The sequence below is a fragment of the Pogona vitticeps genome, chromosome 8 (genome assembly GCF_051106095.1).
Source record: "Pogona vitticeps strain Pit_001003342236 chromosome 8, PviZW2.1, whole genome shotgun sequence".
In the NCBI taxonomy this organism is placed as follows: Eukaryota; Metazoa; Chordata; class Lepidosauria; order Squamata; family Agamidae; genus Pogona; species Pogona vitticeps.
The window spans coordinates 10,837,134-10,851,888 of record NC_135790.1 but is presented as its reverse complement, the minus strand read 5'-3'; the positions used below and the strand labels follow the sequence as shown (position 1 = coordinate 10,851,888).

Here is a 14,755-nt window from a genome sequence, read left to right as displayed (position 1 = left end):
GACCATTTCTAGTTGCTAGTTATCTCATGAAGACCTGGATTTCAGGAAGACTAATCTGGGCAATGGAGTTTAAATAGGTACTCTCCTTTGATGCAGTTTTGAAAGAAGAGGTAAACCCGACACCCTGGGTCTAATCTCATGTTCTACATTTATTGTTGCAGATTTATTTTGGCAGCAAAATGCAAATTCTGTTCTTAAGAATTTTGACTGAAAACTACATGGAAATTTTTGTATGCAGATTTCTCATTCCCCGGTGAAATTTTTGACTTGAAAGCATTTGTTTGAAACACAAACTTTCATTTCCATTTCAACTGAACTTTAGACTCTAAGATAAAGAATAATAGAAGTTTTCACATGTCAAGTAAGAGAACAAGCAAAACAAATAAACCGAAACAACATTGCCTGGTGACAGTGAGGAAGAAACTGAGAAGTTTTGATCGCTCTTCAGATCCAGCTTCAAATCCGAACACATCTCAAATAAATTATATTAATGTGAACTAGTGGGGGAAGGGTACTTTGCTGCTAGAGGTGCTGCATTTCAGGGTACTGGCTGAAGCCTCGGGGAATTTCTACACTTCTCTAGGCCCTCAGGCACAAATCTGAAGGCAAGTAGTGCTGCAGGAGAAAAAGGGTTGATTGTTGTCCATGAGGGGTCCTTGAAGCTTCTGTATCATTCTCCACCAATTCCCAGATGGTCCCTGTGGTCCCAGTTTCTAGCATGGAGGTGCTTCTGTAATTTCATAAAGTTCTTTCTTCCCTCCCACTCCTTGCCTACCCCACACTTGTGACATCCCAAGGGCGCTATGGATGGGGACAGGCTGAGAGAGCGAGGGGCCTACTGTCACCCAAGGAGATTCATCGTCAGGTGGAGACTAGAACTTGGGTTGTAAGAACTGTGGCTTTCAAACTTGATTCTGGAACGAACTTAAACAGTCTTCTGCTCTTGGCTTCACAACAGCCAATAATAAAGTGGAGAAAACCAGTCTCAAGTGCTGTTTTTCAAGACCTGAATGCTTTAAATAACTTGCAATAAATACATAACCACCTCCTGCCAATGGAGCTTTCATGACGCTGAACTCTCCTGGCAGTAATATTCTCTGGTTCAAGAAGAATTCCTCTGTGCGCCCCACCCCACCCTCAGAAGACTTGGCAGAGAAGGTCAGAACTTAGTCAGAGGGCTCCCTCGGTGCACCAGCTTCTGAGAACTTTCACCAAAACCCCCCACTTTATTTGTTATATTACAGGTATGTGATCTCTACTTGGCTGTCCTTCCAGTCTCCAAACACCAGCCGAATAGAGTTGCCACATGACCATTTTTGCTGCATTGCAATAATGCAAATCCTTAAGCTAGAGGTGTTCATATTTCACACTCTGTCAACATATTAATCGCCCTGGGAAATTGAACCATGGCTTGGGCAAGGGATGTGAAATAAAAAGGAGGGGCCCCCTTCCCTTCCCAGACAGGCTTGTAAGTTTATGATACCTTTTGAACACTCCCCCCTTACCCTTACACACACATACACACACACACCCCTTCAGCAAGCAGACTCCAGTATTTCGAGCTGCTGTGTGTCCCGGTTTCCCTGTAATTTCATAAAGTGCAAATGTGCCGTCCAGCTCCCAAATGCCATATCGGTGGTTTGTCATAACAGTCATCAGTAACTGTCACCTCCTGCCTGGGGCTTAATTAACCCACTCGCTCATTAGCATGTCCATGCAGTTGTAAGGAATGAAAGCCTGATTATTTTCTACAACAGTCGTAGCCAATTACTGCACCGAAATGGAACCACATTAATCAAATCTTTAGTACAGTGGCAAATTCAGAGATATCAGATTGCAGAAGCCTGCAAAACTAATATGTCACTGTCAGTGGGGCTACACAAGTATTTAGTGAATTGCATTAAATAGATGGCTTCGCTGAAACCACATGAATTTAATATGTGATGGGATCTGGAAGCGATTAGTGTGACATGGCAAAAGACTGGGAACTTGGCAGTTTGGGACTTTATCCTTGAACTCAACAAACATGTACAGCCAGTCAGCTGAGTACGTGCAGGAGGCTTTAGTGCATGCACAAAAACATGGGCATGACAAAAGAATAGATTTACCTCCAGATCTGCATGAGTACGAAACAGAACATGGAGATCTATGTAACACAGAAAAGTAGAGGAAGAGGAGCAGCAGCATTTGGCCAGCTATGGCCACAGGATATTGCCATGACATTTAGAAAAATGCATGCCTCCATGGTAGAGCTTTTGATGGGTCCAGGTCACATGTATCAAAAGAGAGACTTCTGGCTTACTGAAGAGCTGCCCCTGGGGTATTCAAAGCAGTCTGCAAAATCCAGACCAAAGGAATTACCTTGAAGTTTCATTTATTCCATTGGGAGAAAGGGAGGAATACATATGCAAAATGTTTTGGTCATGCAAAAGAGTTCCATTAAAGACCATTTACTTGGTTAGTGTTACTAATGAAATTGTCATTGTCTCTATCTGAATTTCCTCCATTTGAACTTACTGTCAACATTTCAGGCTGTGCTATGTGTCTAGTATATATATCTGTGATTAGGCATCCTTCAGTCTCGAGACACTATGGTAAAGTGCTCTGAATAGAAGACTTGGAACAGGGTCTAGTGTGGCTGAGAAGGTCAAATTGAGAGTGATAATCCCTTCCACACTGAAGACAACTACAATCTGTCCCATGTCCAGCTTTCTGATTTTGCTGGTTTGGGGACTGCCTCTTGGCCTTGGCCTGCTGGACAAGGGTCTCTTCAAAATGGGAGAGGCCATGAAGCACCACCTGCCTCCACGCTGAATGCTCAGATGTCAACGTTTCCCATCTTTTGAGGTCCATTCCTAAGGCCTTCAGATCCCACTTGCAGATCTCCTTGTATCACAGCTGTGGTCTCTCTCTGGGGGTGATTTCCCTGCACTAATTCTACATATGGGAGATCGTTTGGAATCCAACCATCAGCCATTCTCACAACATGCCTGAGCCAATGCAGTTTCAGTAAATATACACATGCTAAAAGTTACAGCTCATTCTAGGACTATTCTATTTAGAACTTTGTCCTGCCAGGTGATACCAAAAATCCGTTGGACACAACGCAAATGGAAGGTGTTCAGCTTCCTCTCCTGCTGTGCACAAAGGGTCCAGGACTCACTGCAGTACAAGAGTGTCCTCAGGACACAGGCTCGATAGACCTGGATCTTGGTATATATCGTCAGCTTCTTATTAAACCATACTCTCTTTGTGAGTCTAGAGAACATGGTGGCTGCTTTGTCAATGTGTTTATCCAGCTCAAAATCTAGGGAAAGGGTGTCAGAAATTGTTGAGCCAAGGTACACAAAGTCATGAAGAACCTCCAGTTCTTGTGTGGAGATGGTAATAGAGGGAGGTGAGTCCATACCCTGGCCCATGACTCGTGTTTTCTTCAGGCTGATTGTTAATCCAAAATGTTATAAACAGCATTCTTGAAATGCTCCCATCGTGCAGGTGCATTTGCATCAGCTGGACCTGGAAGGGTTTCCTCAAGTGCTTGAACAAACTCCTCCACTTTTCTTTGATTGCGAGTCTTGCTGATGTCAATACGTGGTTTTCCTTCCTTTTTTGTGTGATACAATCTCTTTGTTCGCAGTTTTACTCTACTACACACCAGGGAGTGACCAGTATCATGGTCAGCATTCCAATAACTGTGTGTGATCATAATGCTAGGAAGGCTAGAATGTCTAGTGAGGATCAGGAACCTCTGTGTTGAAGCTTTGCATTAAAGAACGTGTTGCTGACACAAAGACCATAGTAACAGCAAAACTCCAGCAAGCTTTGGCCATTTTCGTTCATCTTCCCAATGCCAAAATGGCCTAGACTATATATATCAGGGGTCAGGGAACTTTTTTACCTTTTACCCCCCCCCCCCCCCAATTTATATATGCCGACATTACCCCCTTGATTCGAAAGGAAGGAAATCATACATTATTTGAATTAAAAATATTATTGAATCTACACAGGCTGTGTACCGAACTAGCAGGATACACCAAATTTGATAAAGATGTGCACTATTTTTGCTGGAACACATTGCACTCCAGCCATGGTGTGATATAGGGAGTAGAAAGGTGTCCAATGTGCCTAGCAAGTTGCATTAAATTTTTGATAGCTCACAGAGGATTTAATCATCATCAGTGACTGCCAGAGTAGTGCTAGCAATGACATGTTTGCTAGAAACAGCCAACACAGAATTGGGGGGGGGGGGCTTTCCCTACCACTTTAATCATTCTATGTGTGGTGTGCAAAAAGGAAAAAAACACTCTCTCACACACAAACACATCCACCCACCCTCCCTCCCTCCCTCCCTCCCTCCCTCCATTTTCTCCATAAATTTTCTACATACATTTAAATAAGGTTGATGAAGCCCTCAGTCTCTCACACCTTCCTTCCTTCCCTCGTTAACTTGATCCTTTCCCTCCTGCTGCTTCCTTGCAGTCATTTCCGGAGGAAGCAGTCATTCAGAAGCCCCAGAGTGATTGATTGCCCGGGGCTAATCGACAGCTGTAACCAATCAAACAGGCTTATATCAGATCTCTGAAAGAACAGAGGATTTACAAGTGCCCTGCTGCAACCAAGGAAGTAACAGGGAGAGGTGGCTTACAATTTGAGGTTTGGCTGCAGGAGGTGGGGGTGGGAGGGAGGGGGGTAGCGCTCTGCTCGTAGGAGCCTCGTGGTGCAGTGGTTAAACCGCTGTACTGCAGCCAAAACTGTGCTCACGACCTGGGGTTCAAATCCCAGGTAGCCGGCTCAAGGTTGACTCAGCCTTCTATCCTTCCAAGGTCGGTAAAATGAGTACCCAGCTTGCTTGGGGGGGCAATATGTAGCCTGCATAATTAACTTGTAAACCACCCAGAGAGTGCTTGAAGCACTATGGGGCGGTATATAAGCAGCATGCTTTGCTTTGCTTTGCTTTTTACCCCCAGGATTTTCACTTTTACCCCATTTGGGGTAATTTACCCCTGTTTTCCGACCACTGATATATATCTAGCCCTATGGAATATACTGCATGCATTTCAGGAAGGAGACTGAAGTCCACAGAAGCTCAAGCAATAATAAATTTCTCAAAGCAGATGCTATAGTTAACATGAAAGTCTTGTGTGATGACAATCTGATGTTTTTTAATGCTTAGGAAATTGTCACTTCTAATAATGTGCTCTCTGTAGCAACCTAACTCTGCTACCACTGGAGCTTTTGCTGTTTTACTCTGATTTAGTGACTCTGACTTCTGAGGTATCGTGCTATGCATTAGAGGCTTAATCAGGGACCAAATAAAATTTGCAGGCTCAGATGTGCACTTCTGCCTCCATTCCTTTCCAGGAGAAGATCCTAGGTTCTGGAGAGCTGGCACAGCAACCAGTGACAGCAATGACTGATGAGTCTCTGTGGGTAGGGGCCGTTCCTACACAAACTGCTTTCATCAGCAACTTGCGGCCACCACCAGTTAATCTTGCTGCAAACGTACACTCCAGATACATGTCTACATTTACTTTTCCAGTAACTGAATCTACCATCCACTATCTGCATAAAAGTTTAGATGACTCTTTCTTTCTTTCTTTCTTTCTTTCTTTCTTTCTTTCTTTCTTTCTTTCTTTCTTTCTTTCTTTCTTTCTTTCTTTCTTTCTTTCTTTCTTTCTTTCTCAGACTATCCAGCTTGAAGCTGCTACTGAATATAAATATTAGTTCTTATTATTTCCAGTACAGAAGAACATAAGGAGAGAAAGGGAAAACAATGTCAATATACTAATAAATTCCATTCTATTGAGCAAACATTTATCATGTCTGTCTGTCTGTCTGTCTGTCTGTCTGTCTGTCTCTCTTAGATAGATGGGTGGACACACACACACACACACACACACACACACACACACACACACACACAGAGAGAGAGAGAGAGAGAGAGAGAGAGATCTATAACCTCCAATTATACAGATTTTTGTTTACACAAAGTCATTAAAAACTTATTCAAAGTAGGATAGCCAGATGAAATAGAGTCTCCTGTGCCTTTAAAAGATGCTAGGAGAACATTTCAGTACGTGTGAATAGAGTGACAGACTAGAACTCAGGACACCAGGGTTCAAATCCCTGTTCGGCCATTAAAACTCACTGGGGGAGCAGAACTGGTAAAATTACTCCTTAAATATCTCATTGACCTTGAAAGCTTTATTAAAGTTGCTATAAGTCAATTCTGAATTCACAGCACAAAACACACAAGAGTGTGTGTTATGGTGTCATCAAGTCATCTCTGACTGGTGGTGGTCCAAAAGCGATTTTCCAACATGAAAGGCTGCCCTCCCTAACCCTGTCCCAGTTCCAAGGCTCTCAAAGCCTTCCCAAGTGCAAAAAGGATCACAGGGAGCCTTGGGACCTGAAGTTTTGAATTGAGTTAAAGATTTTCATCACCAGATGTTGAGATCATCGCATTGCATGGCACAAAGTTAAAGCAACAGGCTTTCAGCCAATTTTTTTTAAGTGACATGGGTCTCATTGGCAGAGATGGGAAGGGTCACTTTTCAGCTGGGGGATCCTGGGAGTTGTAGTACATATAATATTTTCCCAGTCTCTATTAATTGAGTAAATGGTACTGATGACTCTTGGAATTTATGGAGATTGTTTGAGGCACAGGGGGATCAATGCTATGAGATGCCCTTTCCCCCTATAACCTATTTACTGTAGCTACAACCAACTACACAAGACATTATGAAAAAGATGGATCAGAACAACACAAGAGGTGTTTATGCCTAAAGATTTTTACAGGCTGGTAGCCCAGAAAGAAGCAAGCCACTTGAATGAGTCTGACACAGATCTGCGTAATGTTACTCCCTTGACTACATGCTGGCTAGTAATTCTGAGAACTACAATCCAAAAGAGGTAACTTCTCCAAGATGTGGTTGGTGATACGAGAGGCCCTCACATTATCAAGAGGGAAGAGAGAGAGAAAATGCTACACATCTCATGAAGTGGTGCGTCAGGAAAGCGGAGGCTTCAGTAGGACAGCTATCAGAAATCTCCCCTGGGTGTGTTAATCTTCTTTCCAATGTAGGAGAGAAAAGGCATATGTATTTTTCTTGTAAATTAATGTCTTGACAGGCTCTATGAAAATCAATTGAATGTTGTTAATATTCCACTGTATCATTTCACAGGCTCATTCTTGGACAGAGGCTGCTTGGTTTAATGTCAGGTTATTTGTTCACCTGCTTGCTGCTAACCTATTTCACTAGCTGAGGGACAAGGCAAAATGGTGCCACCCCCACCCATCCCACAGGCAGATGCCAGCTGGACTGGCCATTAAATCTCACTTCATCTCTTGTAGGTTGAGATAGTGGAGGCATCAGACAAGTCACATGGGCCTCAGATGTCTCCTTTACTCATAGCTCTGTTATACCATACCACTAGCTTCTGCTGCCTCACTTTGCTCAACAATGGGGCCAGTCCCACTGAAGGGCAGCAGCTCCCTGACTAGGTCTTTCACATCCTCTGATACACAATCCTTAGAATCACATCCTCTGATACACAATCCTTGGAATCAGTAAATCATAGAGATCAAATGTAGTGTGTTCCGTATGCAAAATATTGACTTTGCCAGAGAGCTGAGGTCACTTCAGATTTTACCGTAATTTATTAAATTTTAATCAAGTGTCTCCACTTAACGAAAAGGAATGACATGGTTAACGAGCAAATTACACAATAAAACCATTAAAATAATCAGAGTGATCAATAATTAACAAAATATGTGCTACCGGTGAGTGGAAATCAGTTGTGTGTGATACTGAGCAGAAAAACAGAAAGGGTCAAGCGCTCTCTCTGTCCTCCTGTTACTGCACTCAGAATTCTTAACTTCTTTAATCTCCTTCCTTTTTCTGTTTTCCTCCTTTTGAACAGCTTTGCTATAGATACTTGCATGTCTTATAAATTGACTGAAATTCTTATCTTCCTTGATTGTTCTGTGCTTAGGATAGGAAAGTCTGTGTTAACCTCTGGTTAGAATATGTTATCTGATGATCTACCCAAGAGGTACAAGTTATTCAAAGTTTTCAGAGTTGTAGCGATCTTAGTCTGTGAAAGTGTTTCAGCAAAAAACTAAAGGGGAACAACATGGTGACACTTTAAAGACTAGCTGCTATATTTTAAATGTTATATTTATCCATATTTAGTCTAATACCCCCAGCTAAAAAGAAGTTAGAAACTGAAGGCTTATAGGGCAGATGATCTTTGGCAAATTATTCCTCTCTTTGGAAAACTTATAATAGCTGATTGTAACAAAAGGTGTGACTTCAGGAAGGGCATCTAGACTCAAATCAAAGAAATCCAGATTTTAGAGATGTACTTAATTGTGAAAGCTGGACAGTTAAGAAAGCTGACAAGGGGGGAAATGATTCATTTAAAAGTGGTGCTGGAGAAGAGCTTTGCAGATACCCTGGATAGCCAAAAAGACAAAGTGGGTCCTAGATCAAATCAAGCCTGAACTATTTCTGGAGGCAACAGGCAAATCTGTCCTACTTGGGCCCATCATGAGAACACAAGATTCTCTGGAAAAGACAATGATTCTGGGAAAGGTGGAAGGCAGCAGGAAAAGAAGACAAAATATGAGACGGATTGACTCGCTAAAAGAAGTCAGAAGCTTGAGTCTACAAGAGGTGAGCAGGGCGGGACATTTTGGGGGATAGGACATTTTGGAGAGTGCTCATTCATAGGGGTGTCATGTGTTGGAGGTGACTTGATGGCGCATAAGTGGAGAGAGTTGGCAGTTTTAAATTTCTGGGTACTTACATCTCAGAGGACCTCTCATGGACTATAAATGCCAACATGCTAATAAAGAAGGCACAGAAGAGGCTGTATTTCCTGAGAATGCTCGGGAAGTTAAATTTATCACAGCATTTACTTCTGTCCTACTACCGTAGCACCATTGAGAGTGTCCTAACTTATGGCATTCTGGCATGGTTTGGGAGTAGCTCTGTAGCGGACAAAAAAGCTCTACAGAGAACCATTAAAATTGCCCAGAATATCATCGGGCTCCAGCTACCAACCCTGGATGACATCTTCACATCCCGCTGTCTGAGGAAGTCACACAGCATCCTGAGAGACTCTTCCCATCCTGCTTATAACTTTTTTGAACTGTTACCGTCTGGCAGAAGATATAGAACAATTAAGACTCGGACCACACGTTTTCTAAATAGTTTTTATCCTAGAGCTATAATTGCAATTAATAATGAGCTTAAAGACCACCAGTAGTGAATAATTAGTTGGACTGTGTTACTTGGCCTGAGGTGTACATGTTTGTATTTTTAGTAGGGGACTTCTAGTGGGTGGGGAGTGTTTGGGGAATGTTATGTGTGTGCATGTGTCTGGTCTCTGGGTGTCTGTGAATTTCGTTGTATGGTATACTGTGTATATACTTACAATGACAATAAATTATATTATTATTATTATTATTATTATAACAACAGCAACAACCTAAATGTGAATCTCCGTTATCTCTGTTACAGTACATACTGACTAAAGAAAATTGACCCTTTGATATTCCAAAGAAGCAGAGATAGCCATATAGACTATAACAAAACAAAAGAAGTATTCAAAATTCATATTAGGATATTGCCTGTATTAGGTTAATGTACAGGGCACACAATGGGTGCACACCTCCCAGATCTATAGATCTTTTCATCAGACAAGATCATGTAATGCCTCGCCTGACAAAGGGATCCAGAGATCTTGAAACCTTGCATACTTTTCTTGCCCTTTAGCATTGCAGATGCTGCTTCAGCATACCAGTAAGCAGTTCTGAGAAACAAAACTGCTGTTTGGTATCACCGAAAATTTATTGCACTTCACAACAGGACTGTTGAGGACATCAACAGACCTTGGCTTGGGCTCTGCATGGACAGGTGTTGTCATAACTTCCCCCCCTTGTTTTTTTTTTGTCTGAAATAGCGCAGAAAGTTCAATCATGTCCTTGACATGTTGTGTGATAAAACTGGGCTCTTAGCAGACATTCTGGTAACCTTAGCTGATATCTACCTATCATCTATTTTACATGTGGTAATATTAGAGGACATCTAAAACTGAAAGATGTATAAATATACTGAAATGAATCCACAGAGAATAAATAGAAACAGATCACACCCAAGCACTTGAATTGCTTGTATCACCAAAGAGTACTTTCCACCTGTGAAGTTCATGAGTTATGGGCCTTTTCCACTTGGAGAAGAAACATAATATGGAGCTTATCCTCAGGCAGATCCAACAGTTGGAACCTGAGCATCTCAAATAATATATAATTAGATCTGTTGCCCTATTAAATAAGTCTCAGTCAATTAATCATGTGTGATTTAGTCAATTAATTACTTAATTAATCCATTAAATCTGCTTAAATTTGCTGATGAATAAATCAATACTATAGTAAAAAAAAGTTTTTTAAAAAACTTCTTTTCAGTTGGGTCATTTAAAACTCACAGCGAACATTCTCTGAGACGAGGAATCCCTTCCTGTGTGAGAAACAGGAAGTCTTCTTAGGTGGTGTTGGTTTTCTGCTATCTTTGCGAGCTCCAGAAGACTAGTAAACATTCATATTATCATCCTCCTTATTATCTGTTCACACCTGGTTCATGGGTAAGTATGCTGAAATATTTTTACGAAAGACCTATGAAGAGTGAACATTTTATTTAAATTAACATTAGTAAAAGTTTTAAATTCATTACATTAAAAATAACATTAAAATCAATTTAAAGGAAACCCTTGGAGAAAATAGCACATAACACTATATTCGACACCATTTTTCCTACCAGCATTTGTTGTTTGTTCCTTCCGTTTGGATCTTTTTTCAGTGCTAAGCTGGCTTTCCCAACTGGGTACGTTTCCAGATACTTTGGGCTACAATGTGCATACTGTAATTCTATTGCTAGCTGGGGATGGTAGGATCTGTAAGCCAACAAACCTCATAAGTGCCTGGCTGGAGAGTTCTTCCTAACATATGGATCTATTTAGAGAATGCTGCCCTAAATCATGTATCTTAATATGTTCAATTTAGCTCTTACTGATCTGTGAGGGAAAAAAAAGATGCCAAGAGAGGCATTTCCAAGGAGTGCAGTAACTCTAGGGAGCAGTTGGGCATCACTTTTGGGCGTGTGAATTCCTCTTGGATGGATCACCAAGCTGCTGTGTGTTCCCTCCCCCAACTGTCCCAAAGGTGTGTTGTTGTTTTTTAACACAAAAGTTCATTAAAAGAAATGCTCAACAACCCCGCCATTTCTTAAAAGATTGCCGTGGATGATGATATTGCTGTGCTCATGGTTGACAATGGCTTTGGAATATTCAAAGATGGTTTTGCTGGGGTTGATGCCCCTTGTGTTATATTCCCTTCCACTGTTAGTCACCTCAGACACCACGGAGGGATGGTCAGTGTGGGCACACTGGTGATGAGACACAGAGTATAAGAGTACAGTGGTGCCCTGCTTGAAGACGAGCCCGTTAAACGATGAAATTGCTTAACGATGAGTTTTGTGATCGCTATAGCGATCGCAAAACAATGGTTCCTATGGGTTTTTTCACTTGACGTCGATTAGGTGCCTGCTTCGTGAACCGTTTGTTCACAAAATGACGATCTTTCTGGCTCCGCAAAATGGCTTCCCTTCATAAAATGGCTTCCCTCCCTTCGCAAAATGGCTGTTTTCCAGACCCCTGCTTCGGAAGACAGCAATTTTAAACAGCTGATTGGTGGTTCTCTATGGGCGATCTTCGCTGGACAATGAGGTATTTCCCCACTGGAACGCATTAACTGGTTTTCAATGCATTCCTATGGGTTTTTTTTCTTGACAACGATTTCGCCTAACAGCAACTTTCCTGGAACGGATTATCATCGTCAAGCGGCGCACCACTGTATATACCTGCAACATTGTCACCAGCTGGGATGACATGGAGAAGATCTGGCATCACAGCTTCTAGAATGAGACTGGAAGTTGAGTCATGGCAACTGGACTTCTTTCTTAGGACTTCTTTGTCCTTCATTTGAAAGACAAAGGGCGCTCATTTGATGACCAAGATGTACTCATTTTGGACCAATGATAGGGGGTTTAAAAGAGGGGTCAGGGAGGCCATACATGTGCATATAGAAAATCCCACACTCAGCAAGGCGGCCTTAGATACAATCTGTCTCCCGTTTATCAAGCTGCCATTTTATCTATCCCCAGAAAGATTAGGACCAAACACACCAGAAAGATCACTGTTAACAACCATTAATGCTCTTTGACAATGGGTGGAGAAGGACTGCAGAAGTGGGATTTTCATTCACTCCCAGTTCTTTGTCCCAGCCTATTCAGACCAAGGGGAAGTGAAACCAATGGGGAGGATATATCAGGGGTCTCCTACTAACTCTCCTCAGACTGAAGAAACTACTTGGATGAGTAGCAAAACGTTCCAGCCTAACAAGAAAGAAGTCCATTTGCCATAACTCAACTTCCAGATAACCTCACCTGGATGACTCAGAATCTTCACAGATATACTTCTAGAATGAGCTGAGAGATGAATCCGAAGAACACTCTGTGCTACTCACAGAGGCATCCTGGGCCCCAAAGCTAACTGAGGAAAGATGACACAGATATAGTTTGAAACCCACCCCAGCCATGTATGTCGTTTTCTGGGCTGTGCTATCCCAGTACACTCTGACCATGCCACTGGTATAGTGATGACCCCAGTAATGGTGTTACCCACATTTCACCCATATATGAAGATTATGCCCTAACTCATGGCATCCGCTGTCTAGATCTGGCTGGATGTGATTTGACTATCTCATGAAGATCTTGACCGAGAGAGGCTACATCTTCACCACCTCAGCAGAGAAAGAAATTGATATCAAAGAGAAATTGTGTTACCTTCCACTGGACTTTGAGCAGGAGATGGTCATCACTGTTTCCAGTTCCAGACTGGAGAAGAGCTATGAACTTCTGGATGGTTAGGTGATCACAATTGCCAATGAGAAGTCTCCAGAAGCACTCTTCCAGCTGTCCTTCTTGGGTATGTAATCCTATGTTATCCATGAAACCACCTCAACTCCATCATGAAGTGTGGTGTGGATATCTGGTCTTCAGTATGATGACACTATCCTGTCCAGTGGTAGCACCATGTACCCAGGCACTGCTGACAGCATGCAGAAGCAGATCACAGCTCTGGCAGTTCCAGCACAATGAAAATCAAGATCATTGTGCCCCAGCTGAATGTAAACAGTCTGTCTGGATTGGTGGCTCCACCCTGGTTTCCCTGTCCACCTTCCAGCTGATGTGGATCAACAAGCAAGAATATAATGAATCTGGACCTTCCATTGTTCACTGCAAAGGCTTCTAATACAGCACTATTTACCATAATAACATTTTTTCTCTTCTTCAATAACAAATATACACCATACATGCACATAAAGCAAGAGTTAAGATTGGCATGCCTTCATTCATTCATTCATTTTGGTGCAGGACTCAGGTTATAAAAACTGGAATGATGGAAGGTTGACAAAAGTTCTACAGTGCACTTGAGGACTGATTGCACATTTGTGTGTGTGTGTGTGTGTGTGTGTGTGTGTGTGTGTGTGTGTGTTTATAATCATTCAAAATACCTTACAATGAATTGAAAGCAAGTTAAAACCAGCCTCTATGAAAAAAATAGCCCAATTCAAAAGAACAGAAAGCCTTTTCTGGCCTTTTGAAAAACATTATATATAAATCATGTAATCGTATAATCTAACAAGTGCCTTTCTGTGTATCACACCTTAAAACAAAAATGCACTTGGTCCCTTTTCTGATCCCCCTCCTCTATTTGGGTTAAGGAAAAAGTAATAATTACGGGCTGTGTGGAAACTTCTGCTTAAAGGTTGTAGCTGCATTCTGTTCCAGTGACGTGCATATACTCCTGGCAGGGAGCGGCACCTGCTAGCAGGCGGGGTCACCCCTCATTCTGCCCTTTCGCTTAGAGGTAGAGCATAAGATCAAAGAGTTATTTCAGCCAATCCTGGTTATGATTAGTTAACTAGTATCCTATCTGTTTCTCTTATAACATACTATGTAATCGTGCAAAGTAAATAAAAGAGCTCTCAGGGCGTAGCCTGTAGGCTCCGCTGGCTCTGACATCTGCTGTCGTCTCCTTTGTTCTCTCTCTCAGGCAATTAGCCTTCCTTTGTTCCATGATCATCCACAGGGCTGTACATTTTTCTCTTGTTCTCCATCTAGATGTGAAGGCTTACAGTCTATTGCTTCCCTTCCCTAGGGGAATCCTTATGCAAAATGGGTACCAGTACGTATACGGGATACAGTGTGTGGGGGGGTGAAACTTTAAAATGCTTCAAATAAAGATGCACACCATAGTAAATGTAGGATCCTTGACTTAATTTCTCATGCAAGCAAAGGGATGCTCAAGTTATTGCAACGAATGTTTTTACCTTATATGGAGTGAGAAATGTCTGATTTCAAGCTAAATTCCAAAAAGGAAGAGGTGCTCAAGAACATATTGCAAATATCCTCTGGTTACTGGAGCATACCTAATAATTTCAGAAAAAGATCAGTCTAGGCTTCGCAGATTACAGCAAAATCTTTGACTATGTGGATCATGAGAAACTATGGGTTGTTCTCAACGTTCCGTCTGAGCTGCGCAGCTGCACAGGCTTGCAGCACTGCATCAGGTGCAGGCAGATAAGCAAGTGATGCTGACAATTTGCTTCTGATCATGGCGAGAACCCTGC

General features: G+C 42.1%; 1 pseudogene; it reads left to right on the top strand.

Annotated features, from left to right (window-relative positions):
- Positions 1-12,610: 12,610 nt before the first annotated feature.
- On the top strand, positions 12,611-13,374 carry LOC110075197 (actin, cytoplasmic 2 pseudogene; annotated as a pseudogene).
- The last annotated feature ends 1,381 nt before the right edge of the window (positions 13,375-14,755 follow it).